The sequence below is a fragment of the Stegodyphus dumicola genome, chromosome X2 (genome assembly GCF_044657685.1).
Source record: "Stegodyphus dumicola isolate Sdum_Otavi_A_Nest chromosome X2, ASM4465768v1".
In the NCBI taxonomy this organism is placed as follows: domain Eukaryota; kingdom Metazoa; phylum Arthropoda; class Arachnida; order Araneae; family Eresidae; genus Stegodyphus; species Stegodyphus dumicola.
In genome coordinates, this window is record NC_140781.1 from 78,323,691 (window position 1) to 78,346,736 (window position 23,046).

At 32.4% G+C, this 23,046-nt stretch overlaps 1 long non-coding RNA gene across 2 annotated transcripts in view; it reads right to left on the reverse strand.

Annotated features, from left to right (window-relative positions):
- LOC118192216 (uncharacterized) overlaps positions 1–23,046 on the reverse strand; it is a 134,643-nt gene that overhangs the window by 72,217 nt on the left and 39,380 nt on the right. For both annotated transcript variants that reach the window (XR_015039079.1, XR_004758730.2), the window contains exon 2: positions 948–21,783. This is a non-coding gene — a long non-coding RNA (uncharacterized LOC118192216). The remainder of the gene's footprint in view (positions 1–947; positions 21,784–23,046) is intronic.

The window sequence follows — 23,046 nt, forward strand, 5'->3', positions numbered from 1 at the left end:
TCATAATAATAATAAATCCCGTTTACTGCAACGAGTTGTGATTCAGTTTTTTTCCCGTGGATAAATTAGTGGCTACATAATAGTCAATATATACACTTTTATTGCAGATGTGATTAAAATATTTTTTTTCCTCGGTAAATTTTTTGAAACAGAGTAATGTTATTTAGCCCTATAACGGTAACTACATAAAAATTTTATCTATAAAGTAAAATAAATACAGTACATACAAAATCGGAAAATTTATTTTAATCTTTTAAATTAAAACGTTTATTGTTGTTAAAGTACAGTGAATTTTAGAAAATGAAGAAATATGTACAGCATAAAATCGATACATTTTCTTACAGATAATCAGTTTTTAAAAGAAAGATAAATTGTGCACTTTTAAAGATTTCAATTTTTCAACAGAAAGAGAAAATATATATTCTAAAAATAGTTTTATCACTGTTTTCAATGTATACCGATTTGTCGCAGAATTATGTAATAAAATTATAATTGTTTTCCCTGAGTACCGTCAATAGTACGTTCTAAACTATTTCTCAAAGAACTGACATTTTTCGCTCTTCGCTTGTTTCTCTCTTAAAGAATCTCAAAAATTGTGCATGAAAAAGAAATTAATTTGATATAGTTTAACACTTTCTTTAAAATACGAATCCACAATTTTCATTTGCATCCGTCTCATTAAATTACTCTTTTAGTTTGTCGATGGTGCTGTTTTACAGGTTTGGTATGGGATTATAAGGACTAAAACATTTCATTTTTTCTAATAACTCTTTTACCAGCCTAAGATAATATCAAGATGTCTTTGTTCTTTCGGTATTTTTAATGAGAATTGTGAGAATATTTTACATGGAAATAAAAGTGTAATTAAATCGATCAATAACTATACATTCAAAAAGTATTTCTGAAATATACACTTAAATCTATAAGCACATAGGAACTGAACATACCAAGTAGGCGAAATGTTTTCTCCATTTCCTTTAAAAGTTGGCCTCCACCTGAAATAGAGAGGTTAAAACAGCTCAGTACGTGTAATTCGTCCCGGACGCATAATTCGCAAGTGCTCATCGGCATCGCAACTGAGGGAAGGGCTTCGAATACAGACTAGTGGGCTTCTACGGTTCTTGCCATGTTGTGTCTTTGGGCGCTGTTGTTTGCAGTTTAATTTGCATTAGGTTGGAAATTATCGGCTGTATTTAAAATGTGTTTGTGTTCTTTTTAAATTTTTTCGACTTGAGAGTGAAATTTTGATACTTATTTTTAATCAAATTTTGCAATTTAAATTTTCGTAAGAAATCCACACTGTTTCACTATCAATGTGCGCATACGAATTACGTGTCAGGAGTTCGAATTCAGGCAAACAGTTTGTAGCGTGGAAGTTTTTCGTGGATTTCCCCATGTGTAGCGTGAGCACGAGCCAGTTTTCCTTAGAAAGTCCTTCATGGAGGCATCTCTTACCTTAGGCAGATAGCCTTAAGGCCCTATCACATATTCAAAACATTTCAGAAGAACAACTCTTTAGAACATTTTTTCTGCCTTTTTCACACGATGTGAAGCGTTCAATCACCACGTATCCTTTTAGAGTTAACATGGAAAAGGAAAACTAGTTCTCTAATACAAATGAAGGCTAATGACGGGGAATTCGATGCTGATAATAGATTGGTTGTTGAAAACGAACAACTTATAATTTTTTGCGAAAGAAAGGAAAAAATTATGCATCTGCCTTTCAAAGATAAAGCATATAGAAAAATTGAAACAATTGTTCGTCTACAATTTAAATGGATGCGTGGTGCCAGCCTTAGTGCACTTTGCCGTGCTCAAATAACCTAATCATTTAAAGGTTAAGTTTACAGTATTTTCGTATAAATTCAAAATTTTTCGTATAATCATCATTTGTAATAAATATATAATTTTAAACATTTAGTGTCATATACGCATAAGTAAAGTACATAATATTATTCTCTTAGTATATTTCTACACGTTATTTGGGTGATCGTAAGCTGAGCGAACTGCAGAAAACTTATCGGAGTACTGAGCGGGGGGGGGGAAAGAAGTTGTAGAGGGGCAGTTTTTATTTTTATCTTAGTATATGCTAGCGGTTTTCAATCTTTTGACTAACGTGTACCATCTAAACAAAATCTGAAAAACTTTAGTATTATCACTACATTTTACAATGATTATTTTTCAGTTTCTCAATAGAAATATTAAAAAAAAATATAGTTTGCCATTTGCACAACTTATTGGCTATTTGTACTAAATATCCGCACATAAAAAACATTAGATTAAAAATAAGTTACCACTTTAATTAACAAAATTTTAGTTATAATACTTTAATCTTGAAATTTGGGTCTTTTTAAGAGAGATCAATTGCTTTATGTCTGGTCTTATTTCACTTAGTTTTGACCGTAAATTAGAATTCACTTTTAATTTTGTCCTGTATTTATTTTTCAAATATTACGTAGAAGAAAATCCTTGTTCACACAAACAGGTTGTACAAAAAGGGAATAAAAATGTAATAATTTTATTTGAAATGCCTTTATTTATTTATTTATTTATTGTTTAGCCAAAAGTTAACAAGCATGCTATTTTTGAAATCTTCAGGAAATTTTTATCAACTTTTCTTTTCCTTCACGAGATAAAATTTCAGGTACATTTAAACAAATGGAATGGATTTCTAATCCAATTTTCTTTTTCATAAGCCTCAGGAAAATACTATTTGTAACTATTTATCACTGAAAAGCAATGATTTTTGATGGCGTATGCTAATTCGTCTTTTATTTTCAAACTTTTTTCGGTTAGAAAACTTTCTAAAAGTGGTAAAAAGCTTAAAATAATATTACTCAATTCTTTGATTCCAGTTTTTTATCACTGCATTTATTTTATCTCTAATGCGCACTTTGTCCTTGTAATCCTAAATTTAATTTATTTAACTTTGTAAAAATATCAGCTAAATATGCTTAACGCGCCAACCATAATTAACTAAACTTTGCAATTCAAGTTTTGAATCGCAAAGGAAAACTCGAATTTCTGATCGATTTTCAAAAAGACAGTTTAAAACCTTTAGATAACCACCTTACTTCGGAACCAGCTTACAAAGGCATTTCATGTTCACTGCCCATCTTTTGGCATAAAATCGTAAATATTCTTGAATTTAAAGCTCTGCTCTTAATAAAATTAATAATTTTCACAGTTTGATTCAAAACGATTTTCAGGGTTTTGGGGATTGTTTTGGCTACTAAAGTTCACGAGGAATTCAGCACTGAGTAAATTTAGTTTCAGGTGAGAACTTTTTTATTTGAGAAATAACACTCGAATGCCCAAGCTCTCCGTCACTGCGTACGACAATGCACTTATTCCAAGGACTATCATTCTCAAACATAAAATTGTCAATAACTTTGAAAATTTCATTTGCAGCTGCTCTAACAGGAAAATATTCACAAAATAAATACTCTTCGTCAATTCGTTTATCTTCTTCGAAACGTATATAAACTAGTAATTGAACAAAGTTCGTTATATCGGTAATTTCATCTAATTGCAATGCGAAATACTCGCTGTGTTTTATATTTTTGAATAAGTGTCTCTTTTATGGAATTTGCCATTTCATAAATTCTTCTATTTAGTGTATCATTTGATAACGGAATGTTATAAAGTTAATTAGGCGCTTTCTTGTTGAATAATGTTAAAACAATGCCTTTAGCTACTAGTAATATAAGGCTTTCTTCAATAGTATGAGCCTGCCCAGTCTTGGCAATTCTTAGGCTTACTAGGTAACTAGCTTCCAAAGCTTTTTCTCTTAAGTAACAAAACCTTTCATTACTTTTTTGAACACCAATATTCTTAAAATATTATTCAGATTTATCCTTTATATTAGCATGCATATATATTCAAGATGTTTTTAAAGAATCGATGGTTTGATACTTTTGATTGGATAATAGTTCGCCGCAAACAACATATTGAGATTGAGGGTCCATTTTATCTCCATTCCAAGTAAATCCAAATGGTAAATAACTTTCATTATATAATCTATAAACAATTTTCTTTTCTTTACAGTATTCTTAGTGCTAGTAGATTGTCCTGGATTCATCACTCGGTGAATCATAACTTTTCTGCTTAGTCAGTCCTAGCAGTTTTTCCATTTTGAAAAATCTTGCTTTGTTTTATTTTTTTCACAGATATTTAAATGCACAATATATTGCGAGTTTTTCGAGAACAAACCACGATATTCTCAAATCGCGTAGAAAAGTAAGAAATACAAAGAAACAAGAAGACAAAATGCCTGCTTTTGGAGATAGCAGATCGACGTAAAAACTTATTCTAATTGCAAAAATAATAATTCTAGTTGCGAAATTAAAAACGGTTTATTTTGCTAAAGTCTTTGATTGGTTATTGATCTTGCACAAACTCAGATCACATAAATTTAAGAGTGTTAGAGAAAAAACTTAAACAGGATGTTGGAATATTTAATTTTTTCATGTAACAGTTAAAAACACTTTATTTCTTTGCGTACCACCTATTTTTCTCTTGCGTACCACCAGTGGTACGCCCACCACCGACTGAGAATCGCTGGTATGTACTATTGTTAATAGTTATAACTGTAGAGGTTTGATTTATTTCATGTGAGAGACATATATGTTTTGCATAAAATATCTGAATAACGGGATGCTAAAAAGCCAGTCGCGTACCTGATAAAAGTACGTAACATAATGAGCAGTATAATAATAATAATAACGGTTTATTTTCATCTTATTCTCATCACGTGCAACGTGAAACCTCTATTTAATATGTTTCTCAAAGAGTAAAAATAAAGAAAATTGATGACTGTTGTATAACATGAAAAAAAATCTTAAGTTTAGAATAATTTCCGGATTTACGTTAAAAGAACTAAACTTTTAATATTTTGTTTGCACAATTTTGATTGAAAAAAGCTTGATTCAAGTGCGTAAATTTATGGTATCGCCTTCTATAAACTAAGCGGGTTTAAAAATCTGAGAATTAGACTCCACGAAAGTATTCTATTATCCTCGATTTATCCAGAGGAATTTCAAGGTAATACTCGGAATAAGTATAAAATGATAACTGCATGTTATCATTTTGTACTTATTCCGAGTCATTATCATGTTAACAAAGTCAAGGTTCATAAAACGAATAACGTTTTATGAATGTCTGTTTCTCCGGCTTAATAAACTGAAATTAATTTTTTTTAGAAGCAGACTTGTGTTTTGCTTAAAATGTTTTACAGACATCTGGTCTCTTCACCTGTTCTAAATGAAAACGGATACGCTAATTGGGGCAAAAGTATTCAAACAGAGAGAAAATGTCTCTTCCCTTTTAGCAACCAATTATAGAGAAGAAGCGTGATGAAAGAAAACGTAAGATTGAAAGTCTTTCGGCGAAAACCTAATGATATTTTCGTGCTTGCCGCAAACTTAGCGGCAACTTACTGATGTGATATATTTTCGTTTGATTTGGTTCTTTCTGGACCGGGCAATCCTTTTTCTTTTAACGGGGCGGAGAATCTTTATGGTAAGGCCTGGAGAGCTGCAGACAATATTTGACTCACAAGAGTTGACAATCAATCGTCTATCTTCCAGACCATTTACTTCATCTAACGAGCGCATGATTAGAGGTTCTTTAACTTTGACACCGGACATTGCAGGGAATGCAGGTCGTAGATCATTCCGGCCTCCTCGTAATTTGGGGCTTGAGGGGAAATTCTGTGCGTTTGTCTTCGGGAAGAAAACATTTCCATGACCGCTGGGAAGCAATGTGTGTGAGCAAACTTCAGCCAAGGGCCTGAGGCACTGCAGAACTGAGTCTAAGTCGATTCTCCAAATTCCTCACCAAGTGCGATATTTCCGAAACTCATTTTTATTCCGGATGCGAGCATTACCGCAGGCTTTGTCGGCGCAATGTAACCGAAAGGACTCTAAATATACAGTCTAATAGTTCTGTGAAAGAGAAAGCTCTTTTAAGTTTTAGGTGAAATGAGATGCGAGCTGAATGTGGATAAATTATTTTCATTCTATCTCTTAAAGAGGACAAGTGAATAAATGAGATCATTCATTAATTTATTTGTTGACTGATATATTTCAAGTAAGAGTTCCAGAAAAAGTTAAAAATGTAACTAAACGCAGTCATAAAAAATATTGAGTAATTCAATAATAATTTATTCTTCTGTTAAATCTTGAGAAAAACGAAAGAAAAAATAACTGAAAAGAGTGAAGGGGCTGAAGACATTTTAAACTGCTCAATTCTTTATCACGAACATCGTGTATCATGACAGACTTCAGAGAACAACATACGAGAACCTAGAAAGCAATAGGAAAAAGTGCCAGTATTGAGATTATTACAGATATCAAAAGAGTGAATCTTATAAGATGTAGGTTGTGTATTAAAATAGCCTACTTTGTACTATTAATTGCATAAACTGCAGTGTACTATTGTAATATTCAAACTAAACTAAAGAACAGAGTGTTTCTTTTTGTGGAATTAATATATTAGGTATTTCTCTCGTCTTCTTAGCTTGCCTTCGTGGTGTAGGGGTCAGCACTCTCGGCGCGTATTCGAGAGATCCGAGGTTCGAATCCCGGCGAGGGCATTGTTCATTTTTTATGTCTCCTGCTTCGAAATAACCTAATGACTCTACAGTTACGCCCGAACTAAAAGAGTGGTAGATGATGATTCTCCACCATCAGGATTTGGCGATAGAGTGCCCTAATCCCCATCGCCCTTTAAAAGGGGGAGTATATAAGGTGTTTCTCCCGCCTTCTTAGCATGCCTTCGTGGTGTTGTGGTCATCACACTCGGCGTGTATTTGAGAGGTACGTGGTTCGAGTCCTGGCAAGGGCATTGCTCATTTTTCATCTTCCCTGCTTCGAAATAACCTAATGTTTCTACAATATAAATTCCGTAAAATCATAAGAAAAACTGATCATCTCTTCCATAGCATTTACATAGTTTCGAGTCAAATGTATCATCATTTAGGCTATAGTAACTACGACAGGAAAAACTAAATTTATATTTATCTCTATGCTTTCTTTCTGATACTAAACATAAGCATCAAACGCAAAACGGAATTATCTTACTAAATGCGCTCTCAAATATTACGACAAAACCAGTAAGCTCCAAATTTCTGAGAGTTAAAAAACAGAATTAGGTACAAAACACGAAATCTATATATGCTATTCGACAATCAAAATAAAATTATAAAAGTAATTCTCAGATTTAAAGCAAAGTCACGCAACTTTTGAAACAACGAAGTTCTGTCGAGAAAATGAAGCAAACATTTGTAATATACCGAGAAGAAAATTCAAAACAAAAAAAAAACTAAGTTCGGAAATTTTTTGTTTCTGAAAAGAATTAAAATGTTTTTCTTAATATTAAAAATAAAAAAGTTAATCACTATCATTTGATTAAGATCATCAGTAACTTCAAAACCTGTTCTAATTGCTCATGAAATACAACTATTCTTCAAATTTGCCTTCTCACATTTAAAGGCCGTCAGACATGCTTTTCATCTTAATTAGTTTTCTTTAATATATATATTTTTACGGTGAGTTTATGTTAAAATATTTGCATCGCAGAAACGATCGCTGACCTTTACGGATGACGAAACCTTAAACTTGAAAAGGAATTAAATTTGACATCTGACAGAAAAATTTTAGTAGCAATAGATACGTCCACCTACGCTTGAAGATTTCGATATTGAATGGTAAGTCACGAAATGGAAAGGAGAGAGACTGAACAAGATTCATCTCAATCTGCCTTTCATAAGATTTTGCATTCATTTCTTTCTGAGAAGATTTTGAAGGATGTTTGAATTATTCAGAGATAAAACATTTCCTTTGCAATCTCACCTTACCAATAAGTTATGCTCTTTACCTTTTTAAGTTAAAAGCAATAACGACACAGTTGTTTTTATTTAAGGGAAGGTTAAATGATAAAGTGTGTGCTTGCCAGTAAGATAATTGCTTCGTGTGCTGTAGGAATAAAAATATCTCTATGTATTTACGGTTTTGTGGTTATCAAATCAGTATATTATACTGAAGATCTGGGTTCGATTAGCAGCTACAGTACAGCGAACGTTCAAGAAAAGCCCACTTCTAAAATTTGCTTTTAAAATTTTGAAATAATGCAGATTTCTTGCTGAGAGACGTCTGAGATACGTTTGAAAGACTAATATATTTCTAAACGGAAATGAGACTCATTTGATCCAACAAATTTATGAAGTTTTCTCCTTCAGAGTGATGTTTTAGACTTCTTTGCGAGCTCCTTCCCCCCCATCTCCCGAAGGAAAAAAAAACAAAAAAACAATGGAGGTGAACTGTGATCTTTACCTCCTCCGTTTTTCTGCTGGACAAGTGGATTTATTTCCATTTTCCCATTATTATTTTAAAGAAAATGTAACAAATTTTACTTTAGGTACTTTTCCCCTGAAATTCAAGCATATTTAGCTCAGTTAAGTATTGAAAAACGTATTCTTAAAAATGTCTTTTGGATTCAAAATCAATAGACAATTGATAATGTGTATTGGATAATTTCAACATTGTAAAAGAGGAGCTGAAAGAACTTTCGTCACACATTTTACTAAAAGCGAAGCTTATATCCATAATATAATTTGTTCAGAAACAATGGAACATGCATGCCAGTCCTTGACTTTTTAAATTTATCAGAACAGAGGTCTCTTAGATTTTATAGGAAGTTTAAACATATTAAAACTTCCGTTTATGCAATGCTGAGTTTTGAGTAGTAACTGTCATGAAAACTTAGTACAAACTGAAATATGATGCGAAGAAAGAAATCTCAGTACCTGCATCTCAATTTGAGCCATGATTTGGTAACAATAAAACAGTTAGCAAGCATAAATCTGTTACTCGCTTTCGCTGAATATATTCTTTTCGTGAAGTATAAATAAACTATTATTCCAGCATATGAATGAGTGTTTTTCGGAGAAAATTAAAATCTAAGCAGATATTGCAAATAAAATAATTCATATGCGCTGTTTTCTTAGGAAAAAGTGTTTCAAAATGCATTTCGTTTATCTTCTATGTTGCTATTCCTTTTTGACATGATAGATTAAAAAATGTATTTTCCCAGTTTACGATAATAGTAGTCAGATAAGGAATAAGCTACTTAAAACTTTTAAAACGATTTGATTTCTTTACTACACACAAAAAATAAATGACAGGAAGAAGACCTTAAACTGACAAAGCAATCGATGTTTTTATCAGGTATGCAAAAGAGGAGCCCAGAAGTAAAATTATTACTCAAGGGGACCATAAACTTAAAACGGTTGGAATAACTTCTGAACATTCTTATTTTTTAGTGCTTAAAACATAAAAAAATAATTTATATCAGTTTGTTCATATCTTTCAGGAGTTAATATTAAAAACAGAATGGAAATGTATTTTGTGAAAGTGAAAAGCTCTACACCATTTATGTTTTAATTATTCAAGTTTTATAAAGGTTTTTATTTCGAAAAGTTTCACGCTTTAATATCAAAGTTCTACTTTTTTATTTATAATAAATTAAAAAATTATTTTTCCTGTCAAATTCTCAGAATCTCAGTCTCAGAATTTTACCCTTTATGGCTTTATATTTAACTAACTTGCAGTTATGGATGCAATGCCATGTTTGATCAGACAATCTGAAGCACGCGACAAGCAGAATTTGGGAAAATATTTCCAGCTGTTTAGGCTAAGTAAAAATATGGATGATAAATAATTCATACGTATAATGCAATTAAATATTTTACAACTAAAAGCGTCACTAGGTCAAATTTTACATGTTTTGTGACGCAATAAATTGAATCGTTCCAGTTTATTTTGAGAACTATCATTTTAGTAACTGCGTTTTCACAAAATTCCCCAATAATTGCAAAATTGTTATGACAAATAATATATCGGGATAACGACGCAAAGCTTTTGCAACAAATAACGTTCCTAATGCAGACGAAGAATTGTGAGCTTTTTATTCTATACGAAATAATCCACTGGTTTTCTTTGTTTTTCTAATTCTCTGAATTGAAATATGTTCTCACAAATGCGAACAAGCTTTCGAGTTAAACTGTAGAATCAGAAAGGGAGCAGAACCGACGTATCAAATTGAGCATCATATTAGTTGTTTCACCGATTTCCAGACAACCACAAAAACAATGGTTTCGCATAACTAATACAATTTAATGAATTAATTTGGGATGATGCAACACATAGATTCGAACTGGAAAATAGTATAAGAATGATTTCAGCACAAAATTATATTATAAAACATGTAATATCCTATCTAAATTAGCCTTCCTTGAGAGATAGAATATTGAAGAACTGTAAAGCGACTATTCGCTGAGTTTTCTAAGTAAAACGTCCAAAGATAGGTTAAATTTACCCTTTATTCCAACTCAAAATAAGTTAACAGATGGCCCTTCCTTAGGCTTAAATGAGCCTCCACTTGGGATTTAATTCAAGACAGAAAATATTAAACTAATCTAATACTAACTAAAATAAACTAGCCGAAGCTGCACAGAATTAACTAACAGATTTGGCCCTTTTGTAAGATCGCCGGAGTATACTAGCTGGCACGTAGCAGTACAGCCGTACAACATTAGGGTTCGACTAGCAGCAACAACGTGGCCGAAACGCAGAACACGTTCTTCTACTGAAGTGACTCAGACTTCAGCCTAAATACTCGTTTTTACTTCATTTACATAAATCGAAATACTTGAAAACTCATTCTGGCACGGAAACGTAGGTGAGAAATGAGAAGGCAAAGGAAAGGCTTGCTACAAAATAAAAATAATTTAAAAAAAAAAAAAAAAATAGAACTTCAAATTATTTCTGACAACGGAATTTTACAAAAAAAGGGGAGATGCTTGATAAATAATTGCAGACTTTTAATTTTAATAGGAAATATGACCTAATCTGACTCCTACATATACAGGAAGTTCACAAAGTCCCTAAACAATTTTACCCTATGATTGTGAGCACCCTGTAAAAGACAGTGCTGTAAATTTTTGTGGTGTTAATACGTGTATATCAAAGTCTTTTTCGCAACAATTTGTTTGGGTTTAATATATTCATTAAGGGAATTTTGGGGGGGATGCAGAAATCCGCATATCGTAAAGAATTGAAGTGATAGAGCACAAAAGTGAATGTCTTAGTTGAGATGCTGCATGACAAGATTTTAGGACCATTTGTTTTCAATAAAAAAACAACAAGACCCAGAGTTTACCTAGATATATTGACTAAAAGCATTTGCTTATATTCTGAGGACCGTCAACCAGAGGTCTTTTTGTGTCATCTCGAGGTTGTGTAGCTTATGCCACTTGTCCTAACAACTTTGAACCTTGCTTGTGAAAGTACGACCAGTACCAGAGGTATAAGATTTTCCATTCCCAAACAACAAGCTGTTAAAGACTTTGTGGAGATCCTGCATATCACAGCACCATACCATGATGTTAATAAGATGAACAGAATTTGAAGAAATAATTTACACTAATTCACCAAAAGGATCTTCGTGGCTCTAATTTCTGTACGTGGAGAATATTCCCGTGTTGCAGGTTTTCCTAAGATTCCCCATAAGATTTTCATGGGATTTTAATAAAGCGGCTAAGACTTTGGTTTACGAAATTCAGTAAAAAGGCGTAATTCATGGAATGCTGGTTATCATTCATGAAAAGAAAATCAGATTAACATGCAACACAGTGAAAAGTTGCTAGGGTAAAATTGTGGGGTTTGTTTTAGTTATCATGTTTTTACTTACCTCAAAATCTAATTTACGCTCTTACTACTTCATCTATTCTATCAGAATATGTAAGTGAAGAAATCTATTTGTATAGGTTAAGAATCTAAATGAAGAAAATGAGAGCTTTCATCACCAGCGGGCCTTAAAGCGATTTCTCTGTGTTGTATCTGACGCAAGCGGTGATTTTTCCGAATTTGTGAGTTTTCCGAATTAGTGTTGGATACTAAGTAATAACTTCTAGGGGTCAGTAGCCTTTTTTACTAGGAGGACTAAGTAATAACTTGTGAGCATTACCAAGCCAAACGTTTGGATTGGATTATTCAATTATGGCAAAGCGCACGAGGGCTATCTGCCTAAAGGAAGGGATGCCTTCGTGGAGGACTTTCTAAGGGAAACTGGCTCGTATACACGTTACACATGGGGAAAACCACGAAAAATCCCATGCAGCCAATCCATTCGCGGGATTCGAACCTCGGACCGAACTACCAGTGTTCAGCGTCTTTACCGCTCGACCACTGGTGGGCCCAACCGGATATTGGGATAGAAATTGACTTATGAATTGTACATACTAATTTGACTGTGAAAAATTGAATTAAATTTGTGTTACGTTTGCTTTGTATTTTGTGCTGAAGTCTAAAATAAATTTAGTTGCTTTTATTCTACTGTTGTGCTCATTCTGTACTCTGAAAGTCAAGTAGAAGCTGAGACGAAAATTCCTCTTTCCTGCTTGAATTTAATTTAAGGCTACTTAAGTTTAATGTTATAAAATTCTCAAGCAGCCAAAATATCTTTCTCAAATTTTCTTCGAGTTTTTAGGCACAAACAACTGGCAAGTGCTGAAATCAAGTCCTGAATTGCAGAAGTTTGCCTTACAAGCATATTTTGTGCGAAGAATATGAAATACCTTTTGGTGTCATCATTCTATTATTTACATTCCAGAGACAAATCATTCAAATTTATGGGGTAAAGTGAATTAGGTTTACCTTCTGTTCATCTCATGAAAAAATAAACACACCGATGAAATATTTCACCAAATATTACTATTTTTATATATTTTATTTTTCACACAAGTGCAAATTCGTGATTCGCAGCTATACATTAAAATGCATCTCTCTTTTCATCTGTACCCGTAATTTGCATGTGTATACGTGTATAACTGATCCGAAAATCAGAAACCATTAAAATTCAATACGGTCAGATACTTTGGCTCAACAAACAAATGTTACAGTAATATAATAATCGAAGTGTAGTTCCGTAATTTATCGCTCTTCATTGGCTTCTGTGTTATACAAGATTGATTCTGTGTACTGCCAAGCTGTGCGAGTTTTCTATAGTGCATTTTCGGTTTCAATTGAAATATGTGCGAATCTATTCATAGAAAAGTTTGCTGCGAACATTGACACAGATATAGCGACTATATCTCTCTCTTTTGATGGCCTGAAGACCTATGAACACATCGAATATGTACTTGTGTATAAATAAAAACAGAGATAGGCAAGACAGGATTCGATATGTGGAAATCCACTTCCATTTTCTCAGCAAATCATCACTACCAGTTACTCGCTTATATTCATCTCCAAACGCAATCTTGCTTGAAGTATAAGAAAAAATAAACTATTCTTTTTTAAAACAAACCCTTTTTATGGATTTGGGGAAAGTTTATAAAGTCATTTTCTCTAGACAGCAACTGTACCACATACCAAAAATATAACAAGAAAATGAAAAAATGAAAAAAAAAAAAAAAAAAAAAAATTACGACATTTTGGCAGCCAAAGCTAGAATTCAAGAACTTTTTATGAGAACATTTATCTGAAGGCGTGTATTACACTCTCTAGAAGAAATGCTCACTCGTCATCAGCAATTCATGCTTCCAATAGAGCTTTTTTTATTACTTGTTATGGCAATAATGCTCATTCTTGTAGAAAGGCATGTAGAAGCTCTTGAAAGGTATTTGGTAGGCATTGTGATCTGCAATATTTCTTATCAAAAAGTTTTATGCATGCTCAAGTCTAAGTATCTTGGAGGTCTCTGCGTACGCAGAGCTGTTTTGCTCTTCATGTAACTCGGTACCAAGTGAGCTTAGTGTAATCGTGCATAAATATCGCATCCATTTCAACAGTAAATGGATGAATAACAATGTGTACGTTTCATATACCGATACTGTGAAATTTTATTGAATTACCAGTAGAAACTTTAATGTCATTGAAGGCGTTCATTGTTATTCCTGCCCGCAATAGCAAGTTATCTTATCTGTAATGTGTCTCTTTCTATGGTATCTTTTGCTCGGTATCAAGTCCACAGATTTCTCCGCATAAAAATCCTCCAAGAATCATTCTGAAAATTAAATCGAGACTTGATTCGTCCTTTATTCTTTATGCAGACATTTTAATAGACCTAATAAAAAAATTAGTTATGTATTCTATATTCCTGAATTTTCTTAGAAATAAGTCTTTGAAATTCCTATTTTACGGCATGCCCCTCACCCACGCGCTTCTTCTCCGTAACGCTTCGTATACGCCTCAGTATGAAATTATCAACAGGAGCACTGTCTTCACGCTGTTTGATATCAAACGTTCTGTACAGATTAGTCAATTCGAATAAAATCTTGGATGAAATATTTATTTTCTTGGAAGAGTATGAAGAATTTTAAAGAATTATTGGAAAAGTCGTGTATTATTGCACTTACAGACATGCCTTGGATGACTAAAAGTTCGTGTAATCGTTCTTCTGCATTCTATTCTGTTAATTTAAAATATAGTAACATGATATTTAGTTCTAGCCTAAGCACTGCTAATAAAAATATTCTTGATATCACCCTTTGTACCATATCTCAACTTTGACAACCTAATGATTAGGCAAATAATCCAGTCTCTCAACTTATGATGATAGGCAAAGCTGAGAGATGAGATATTTGATGATTCCATCTCATCTCTCAATTTTAATGATGGACCCTCGGCACGGTTTACAATATTAGTCGTACCGAGGGTAAAGCAAATGACACACTTTTTCAAATAAACAAGCAAACGAAAATGAAAAATAAATAAACAAATGAATAAATAAAAAAAAAAGCTTAAGATTAAACAACAATAAATTAAGTATTATGTTAAAAGTGACAAAAATACATTAAGAGAACTCTATTTTGAGATTTGCTTCAGGTGTTAACTGCCGGTACGATGCTGTCTTGCAGTAATTACTTAATTAAGTTGCGGTGGCGAAGCATTCTGACAAAATACGTTTCTACACTAATAAATTCGAATAAAGGAAGTGATGTACCCAACTCATCAGTTTTTTTCTTTCTCGTTTAAAAAAGTAATAAATTTAGAGACATGTCAGGAAGTGCAAGATAACAATCCGGAATTCTAACACATTGCCCCGCAATGTCTTCATCACCCAGTTTGTCTCTGTAGAATAGAGGACAATGAGAAGCAAGAGCAAGCCTAAATAGAGGCCAATCAAGGTACGTCTACTGCCCTCCCCCGTTTACTCTTTTAGTTCGTGTTAGATTCTTCCTACTTTTTTATTAATATTTTTAGCAGGTGAAATATCTCAATTTTTTGTAACTTCACAAAATATGCGCAAACCTCGAACAACATATTATATATTTCTATGTCTAAGAGAAGGGAGGAATACATTAGAATATACATTATGTATAAATTTTGACCTGATTTAACATTTGACTTAACGTATAGCGTAAAATCTTAAGACATCGAACTGAGTATGTTTAATAAATGTATTAATAATGTGTTTTATAGATTACGCAAATTACGACAGAAGCAGTGAGCGGGTATAACAATGGTTCTGTGTACAGACATCTCGCTCTAGTGTTCTAAAGCATGGACAAACCATTTTCCATCAGAAGAATCTCTTCAATCAATGGTCAAATGATAAATGATACAGGCTGTTCAGAACGAAATACTCATGACTTTCCCTATGCGAACACGAGGCAGTTTTCTTTAAGAGTTTTGCTGTAAAAGCAGCGGGTAACCCTCGTATATTTCGTCATAATCAAACTGTAAGGAATTCTAAGCATTCCTTTCATGCGTCCTCGATCAGCACATCTAAATAGCAACTGAAAGGTCTGGGGCTCGATTCCAGACGAGAACACTATCAATTTTTTCAAATTTTTCTCCTCCAGAAAGAAATAAAAGCGTGAAGGACGATAACTCGTTATTATTTGAATTGACCGTTTGAATTTGCAAGTACACTTACATATTGCTATTCGTAAGCTGATTAGCATTATAAAAGTAATGTGTAATAACTATCAAAAATAAACAGGAAATTAGTATATAATGATTTAAAAAAGGAAACAATTGTCATAATCTTTGGATATCTGGCAAAGGTGTAATTTATAAATAAAAATAGAAGATTGTAGGGTTTATATTTATTTTAACTAACATTTATTTTAAGTTTAAACTATCTTTCCTGTCAATCCTTACTTTCCCCTGGAACTGCCAATGCCAGAATATGTAAATTTGAGTAGAACGCGCAAGCATTCAAATTATCAGCGGAAGTAGTATGATTTAAATAGAAGGAAACAAGTTCGGTGAGAGAGAGTTATTCTTACTTAGCGAGCGCGGAGGTAGTTATAGAGATTTGAAAAACCCCGCGTTGCGGCCTATGTGCTTGGCGGGAAGTAGTTGCAATTGTTCCAGTGAGCTTCAAGTCTGCTGAATTAGCAGCCGTATTGTAAAACGCGGTGAGTTAGTTATTTGAGAGAGCCTCGTAGTTAGAATATTATCTTTAATTTCTTTTCAGGTTTTTATTTTTATTTTGACTGCCGAGTTGGCACCGTTTGTAAGCGTCAAGAGAACGCAATTGTAAATTAGTACGTTGAATAAAAAGGGACTTAAACCCTTTATAAGACTCTGTGGTTTATACAAGCTTTCACAGTCACCTCTTGGTTGCGTGCTAGTTAGAGGCGCGCAACGTTATAAGATATAAAATAACAAAAATTAACTAGTATTACGAATATCATTTATAAACTGTAAACTATAAATAAATAAAATATAAAATTTTATAATCTATAAATGTAAAAGTAATCTATACGTTATAATATATAGGTAAATAATTCAAACCGTGTCAAGTGTTGAGCGAGTGAAGCTTCAATACAAAAGGGAAGACGTGCAAAATTGAGATAAAGTAAGTTAAGTGTCAGTGCAAAAGAGACAGTTATCTAAGCTGCGCAATTGAACTTTGTTTCAAGTCAGTTTGAAATGATGCTTTTCATATATTATTGAATATCTTCCTTATATACTACGTCAGAAAAATGCGAAATTATGCTTTCGTATTTAATTAAGATATATATTTTTTGTAAAATGGTTACGAAGTAGTCAGAAACGTTGGTAATATTTCAGATTTTTACAGTATGCACATGCATAAATGTTATTTTTCTGTTCCTGAAGATAATTCCTAAAACGTAGTCAGAAGAGATGTTTTAATATTAAAATTGCTCAAAACTAAAAATCGGTCCTTCATTCTATTCTCTAATTCAGAGATGAGAACTTTTCCATCAATATTTTGGAAAGGTATGTTTTAAATTGTAAAATTCTTTTCAGCATTTATAACTGTTATTTATAAATTCTTTAGAATAAATGTCGGTAATCTTTAGAGTAAATCTGGATGGAAAACCTCTAAATATTACAGTTAGTCTTCTCTTTATATAGTTGAACTTTTAACTTGTTTTACTTTGATCATGAACCATGATTTATTTGAGCGTACGAGAATAAGCAGGTTTAATCAGAATAATTATGGTACTCTTATTTGAAGCTGCTTATTTAAGATAATAGACTTACCAAAGCAGATATATCGGTTATTTGATGCATTTTAATGTTTTTAATATTAATATTTTATTTTCGCAGCAAAGAAAAATGCACTTATGTAGATTGTTGTTAAGATTATACAGAGAGAGGAAGTGATGATCTGAGTGTGGTCTAACAGCTCATACACATGACCTGGTTTCAAACGCTATTGTCCAATAAAAGAAAACAGAACGTTATTGAGATGAAGGTTTTGTTTTTCGATCGTTTCCCTATGATAATAAATTCAGAAGATCGATTAATGTTCTCCCAGAGTATTTATTTTTCGTCACAGGTGGCTGTTACATCTTGTAAGAATTCCTCCTCAAATTTTTCCAACAGTGGAGATAAAGAACTTCTAATGAGTTTTTTTATGGTAGAGAACCAATCACGAGAAGTCTCTGTTTAAACACTTAGCCTCACTTAATTAAAAAGGGCCCACAGAAAAACATAAATTTTTTTGACTAAATTTGTTATCAATGCTGAGTGAAAAAGTGAGTGAGTGTTATTTTTTCATCTGTAATGCAAATAAAAGTCAGCTTCTCTTGAAAATTCATCCACGAATATCTCCTCTTTTAATCAGAGAACTTTCGTGTGCTTTGCCCCAATCAATTAGCTAACTAAAATTTTAGCTACGTAGGATAGATCACGCCCCCCGTTAATTTTAACAAATGCTCTTCGCTATCTAACTCTCATTTCATCTTTAACAGTTCCTTGACAGATTTTTTACAGATCATCAGATGTATTGAGTCAAAAATCCATTGCATTTCGTTTTGCAGTACATCAGAACCACATATGTAAATAGAAATACTTAATTTATATAACATTGCCCATATATTCTGAAAGAAAACAGTGTTAAGACATTAGTGTTTTAATTTTTTTTTTAACATCTCGTAAGAAACACTTTCTTAATGAGCGCTATTTTCAAGTACTTAATGTCTGTTGTACTTTTGAGAAAACAAAACGCTCGCAAACAAAAAAGTAAGTAAAAAGAATAATTGGGCTATGCAGAATCTTTTATATTTTTATACTGTCTGTTCGAAATAAAAGGTTATTAAACCTATAAGATGACTGTAATATATTTGTCAAAGGAAGAAAAAAGTAAAAACGTTTCCATTGTAATATAAGCCACAAAGCCCGTGATGTTCAACTTGAACTTCAAAAAGCATGAAAGTGGCTATAAATTTCCGAATTTGCATCGTTTCTTTTATGGATGTGAAAGCAATGACCTCACATTCCACACGCGATAGATCGGGAACGCCGGCTGAAGATTTAAAATAACAGACACCCTTTTCTATTGCACTGTCTGTTACAGATTTACGGTTTAATATGCGTGAAGTATTTTGTTAAAAATATTTATCAAGGTCATTTATAGAATAATTTAGTATTTCTACTTCAAATTTCTTGGAAATATAGTCTTCTGGGGGCTTCACCTAATGATACAAAGACCATTACGCCTGAAGATCTGGAACACTGGGACTTAGCTGCTTGTTCCGTAAGCCTTGTTCGAAAGAAAAAGGCTTACGGAACCGAAAGCCTTACCGAAAGAAAAAGGCAATTATGCGTTAAATTTCCATAGTAAGAGGCAGAAATGCGTCTTGAACTTAGCTTAATTTGCGAAGGCCTGATATAGACTTAAGCTGAGATAACTTTTTAGATGTTAAAAAGTAGCCTTGTTTAATTGCTTTAAGATAATTTGATACTATAAAAATGTTATAGTCTCATTTAATTATCGGCATGCATTAACTTTAGGGGATTCATTCTTCATATCCCTCAAATTCCGTGGTCTGTTATAAAAGCAAAGTATTAACGAAAAAGCAAATCTAAATCAAGCTCAATTATTGCATTTTTGACATTATCTGTGTTCTGTCTGCCCTACAACGATATCGATCAAGAGCAATTTATTTTTATTCTAAATTTAAATTCTTTAAATATAAATATTTCAAGATGAGTAAAGTATATACAAAATGCGAAAAGAATTATGAAAAAAGAATTGCCTTGTCATCCCATTTGATCGTGGCTCACCAATGGCCGAATGAATACGACCGCTGAGCAATGATATTACGATCTGGGTTCGAATCCTGACGAACGATGCTGCATTAGCTGCATTAGAGTTTGCGTGGTTTTCTCCACGTATAAATATGAATGTGAGCCTGTTTACATTAAAAAATCTTTCCGTTAGATAGATATCGTCTGGTGTCTGCATGATAAAATAGAAACTGAATCGATCCTGATTCGAAACTGGACGAACGGGCTGTCTGCATGGTGTGTTAGCAGATGTTTTTATATGAAATGGGAATATGAGCCAATTTCCCTTAGGAAGTCTTCTATGAAGGCATACTTCCTCTTGGACAGATAACCCTAATATGCTTCACCTTTACAAAACAGTTCCACCTTTAAAAAAACCGTATGGCTAAGAGAAATTACAATCCAAGTTAAACATAAAATTGTGAATATGAAACACTAGGTATTCTGAAAGCTCAGTAAAAGTTAAGAGTAAAGTAGCAAAATGAAAGGAAAAAAATTAAAACGAATTGATCATTCTTTGATTTCTGCCTCAGACCCAGTAAAACCAAAATAAAAGTGTATAGCATCAGGCAATGCAAACCTAGACGATCGAAAGCAAGTATGTGTAATGGAAACATTCATCTGAAGAAAAAGCATATTATGGAACAAAATTGTGTGTGTCATTGATAAAAAGAAACAAGAATCAAGGGGATCTTAAAGTAAATTTAAACTTATCTTAAATGTAAATTTATCTTTGCAAAGAAAGCATGAACATCTGAACCATCTCAGTTATTGCGTGTCAAAATATTCATGTTTGGAAGTAAAGTTAAAATGGCACAAATATGTTTTGGCTGTAAGAGTACACCTGAACTACATAAAGCTACTGTTAATGACAAATATGAGTTTGAAGTTGAAAAAAGAGAAAAAAAATCAACGCAGAATTATTTTCTGCTGTTAGGTATAAGAATCTGCAAACAAACATCTAAAATATTTTATGAAAATTCAAGAGAAAAATATTTTTGCGTGTGCATATGACGCAGCATCCATTTTGAGTCTTCGGAAACTTCTCAGCTGACAACCTCAGAGGGAGCATAGAACAACAGTCTTCACTGATCTTTTTTCATTAGGTTGCAGTGCTATTACCTGAAGAAGGAATTATATGCCAATGAATATTTGACTTTTCCATTTGAATTTTCGTACTTTGGTTTCTTAACCTTTTTTTTCCATGTATATTTTAATATACATGGAAATAACTTTTTCGTTAATACATGTATGTTGCAGGTTATATATTACCCAGTTTTGGAGAGCATTTTGAATTCTATTTATTTTGCCGAAATTAATGGTGTGTGTTGTATTTCGTTTATTTTTTAACTTATTATTTTTTTTTGATTAAGAACTGACCTTTTTGATGTTCTTTCAGGTAAGAAGACCCCTTATATTATATCTTTTTTTAAAAGTATATTCTACCTTTTAGTGGTTGTATATTTATACATAAATATAACTAATTTATTGTTTTACTTTCATCGTAAGAAAAAACATCATGCATGAGCCACAGCTCTTATACGTACTTTGCTGACTACGAATCGAAAATAAAATCATAAATCAATTTAAATTTGAAAATAATAATGATATCACGTTAATCGGGAAATTAAGAGAATTTACGCATAAATAGGTTTTAAAAGACCAAATTTTAACATCAAGGCGTTGTTTAAAAATCTTGCCTGTAGTTGCTGAAAACAAATGTTCCGACCAGAGAACCAAAAAATATCCAACATTCTGCTTTAAGGATAAAGTTCTTTTTTTGGGGGGGGGGATGTCTTTGTAATTACATTAATTTTCTGACACTTCTAACGATATCGAGTTATTAAAAGTTTTCGTGTTTTTTCGACTTGCGTCAGATAATTCCTCCAATCCTGAAATTCAGTGAAAGTTTTAGTTACGTGAGCGTGAAGTAGTGGTAATTGTGAACTGTGACTTGGGACTGACTTTTTTCGTGCGTCAGAGAATTTCTCGTCGCTTTGAGTTTTCTTTCGTTGCTCTTCTGTTCATTGTAAATTTCTAGCCTGCAGATGAATCAGAAAGTTGAATTTGAATTCCTCTACACAGAGATAGATTATTAGGTTATTTCCAGTGTCGCTCATCAGTGGCAAAGTGGTAAAGTGCCAATACCTTCTTAAACAGAAGACCAACTCCGGATCGTGAAGTTACAGACTGGAGAGTTGACAATCGCCGTTGCTCACCCACAGACCTGCAATAAAAGCATATGTGTTTTTAAAACTTTACTAACAGAATGGTTTCTTTTAACGATATATATGTACATTATTTTCCTTTACATACATACATATATATATCTGAGTCAGACACGAAGAGAACACTTTGCCAACTCCCCCACTAGAAAGAATGTAAGTTACTTAATACCTTTCTGGCCTTTATATCTTCATGTACATTCACTGATCTTATTTATATTATTTTCTATATTATTTTTATATTATTTTTTATATTTTCTTTGATTTGTTTTTACAAAGTTTGCATTATTTATCTTTTTTATAATCTTCTATGTTTATTTCAACTTTACTTTGAATTCGATTTCATAATGACAATTTCCAATGTTTAATTTCTACAAATAATATAGTACTCAAATGCATAAAGATGAAAGTGTCGGGGACGGTTACTCGAGTTTTACAGAATTTCTCTACAGTAATTGATTTTTACTCCAAATTGAATTGACTAAAATGCTTCATGAGAATAAGTTCTTTGAGTATCAGCATTGGTTCATAATTCCTACTATTCGCGGAAATATTTGGCCTGACTAGAATTGCCGGTTTGGCTTTAACTTATAACTCGAGTAAAGACGAAACACTTTCGTATTTACGTATTTTTATCAATTATTGTTCATTGAACGGGAGTTGGTTTGTTCCCCTTGAAAAGTCAACTAATTTCCGATCAATGACAATGATTACTTGTTTTAATTTTTCCTTTTACAATTGAAATATTATTCTTCGTGATGATTTAACTCCAGTCCCCGTTAAAACATTATTAACATTTTGCTTTCAAATTACTTCAAAACATCTTTCAAAATATAACTTACCAGTATGGATGCACACTTTTAAAATAATTCTACTTTAATTAAACTTAGGAGATAATATAATCAATTAATCAATACTGTTTAGGAAATAAATTATTATATATATATATATATACAGACAGAGGGAGAAAGATATGAAAATATACATTTTCCATTCATTCGCGGATATAATATTGGAAATATATTCACAAATATATAATAATATATTATAAATTATTAATATACAAAAATATATTATAAATTATCAACTTTTGTACGCTGTTTTATATTTACAATTAAAAAACCGCTTTGAAGTGATGATAGACTTGAAATAAATAACAAAAATTTAGAATATCACCCGCATACTAATAATATTCAAGTCACTTAACTGAATAACAGATATACAGGAAGGGTATATGGAACCGAATTTATTTCTTAATTTATGTA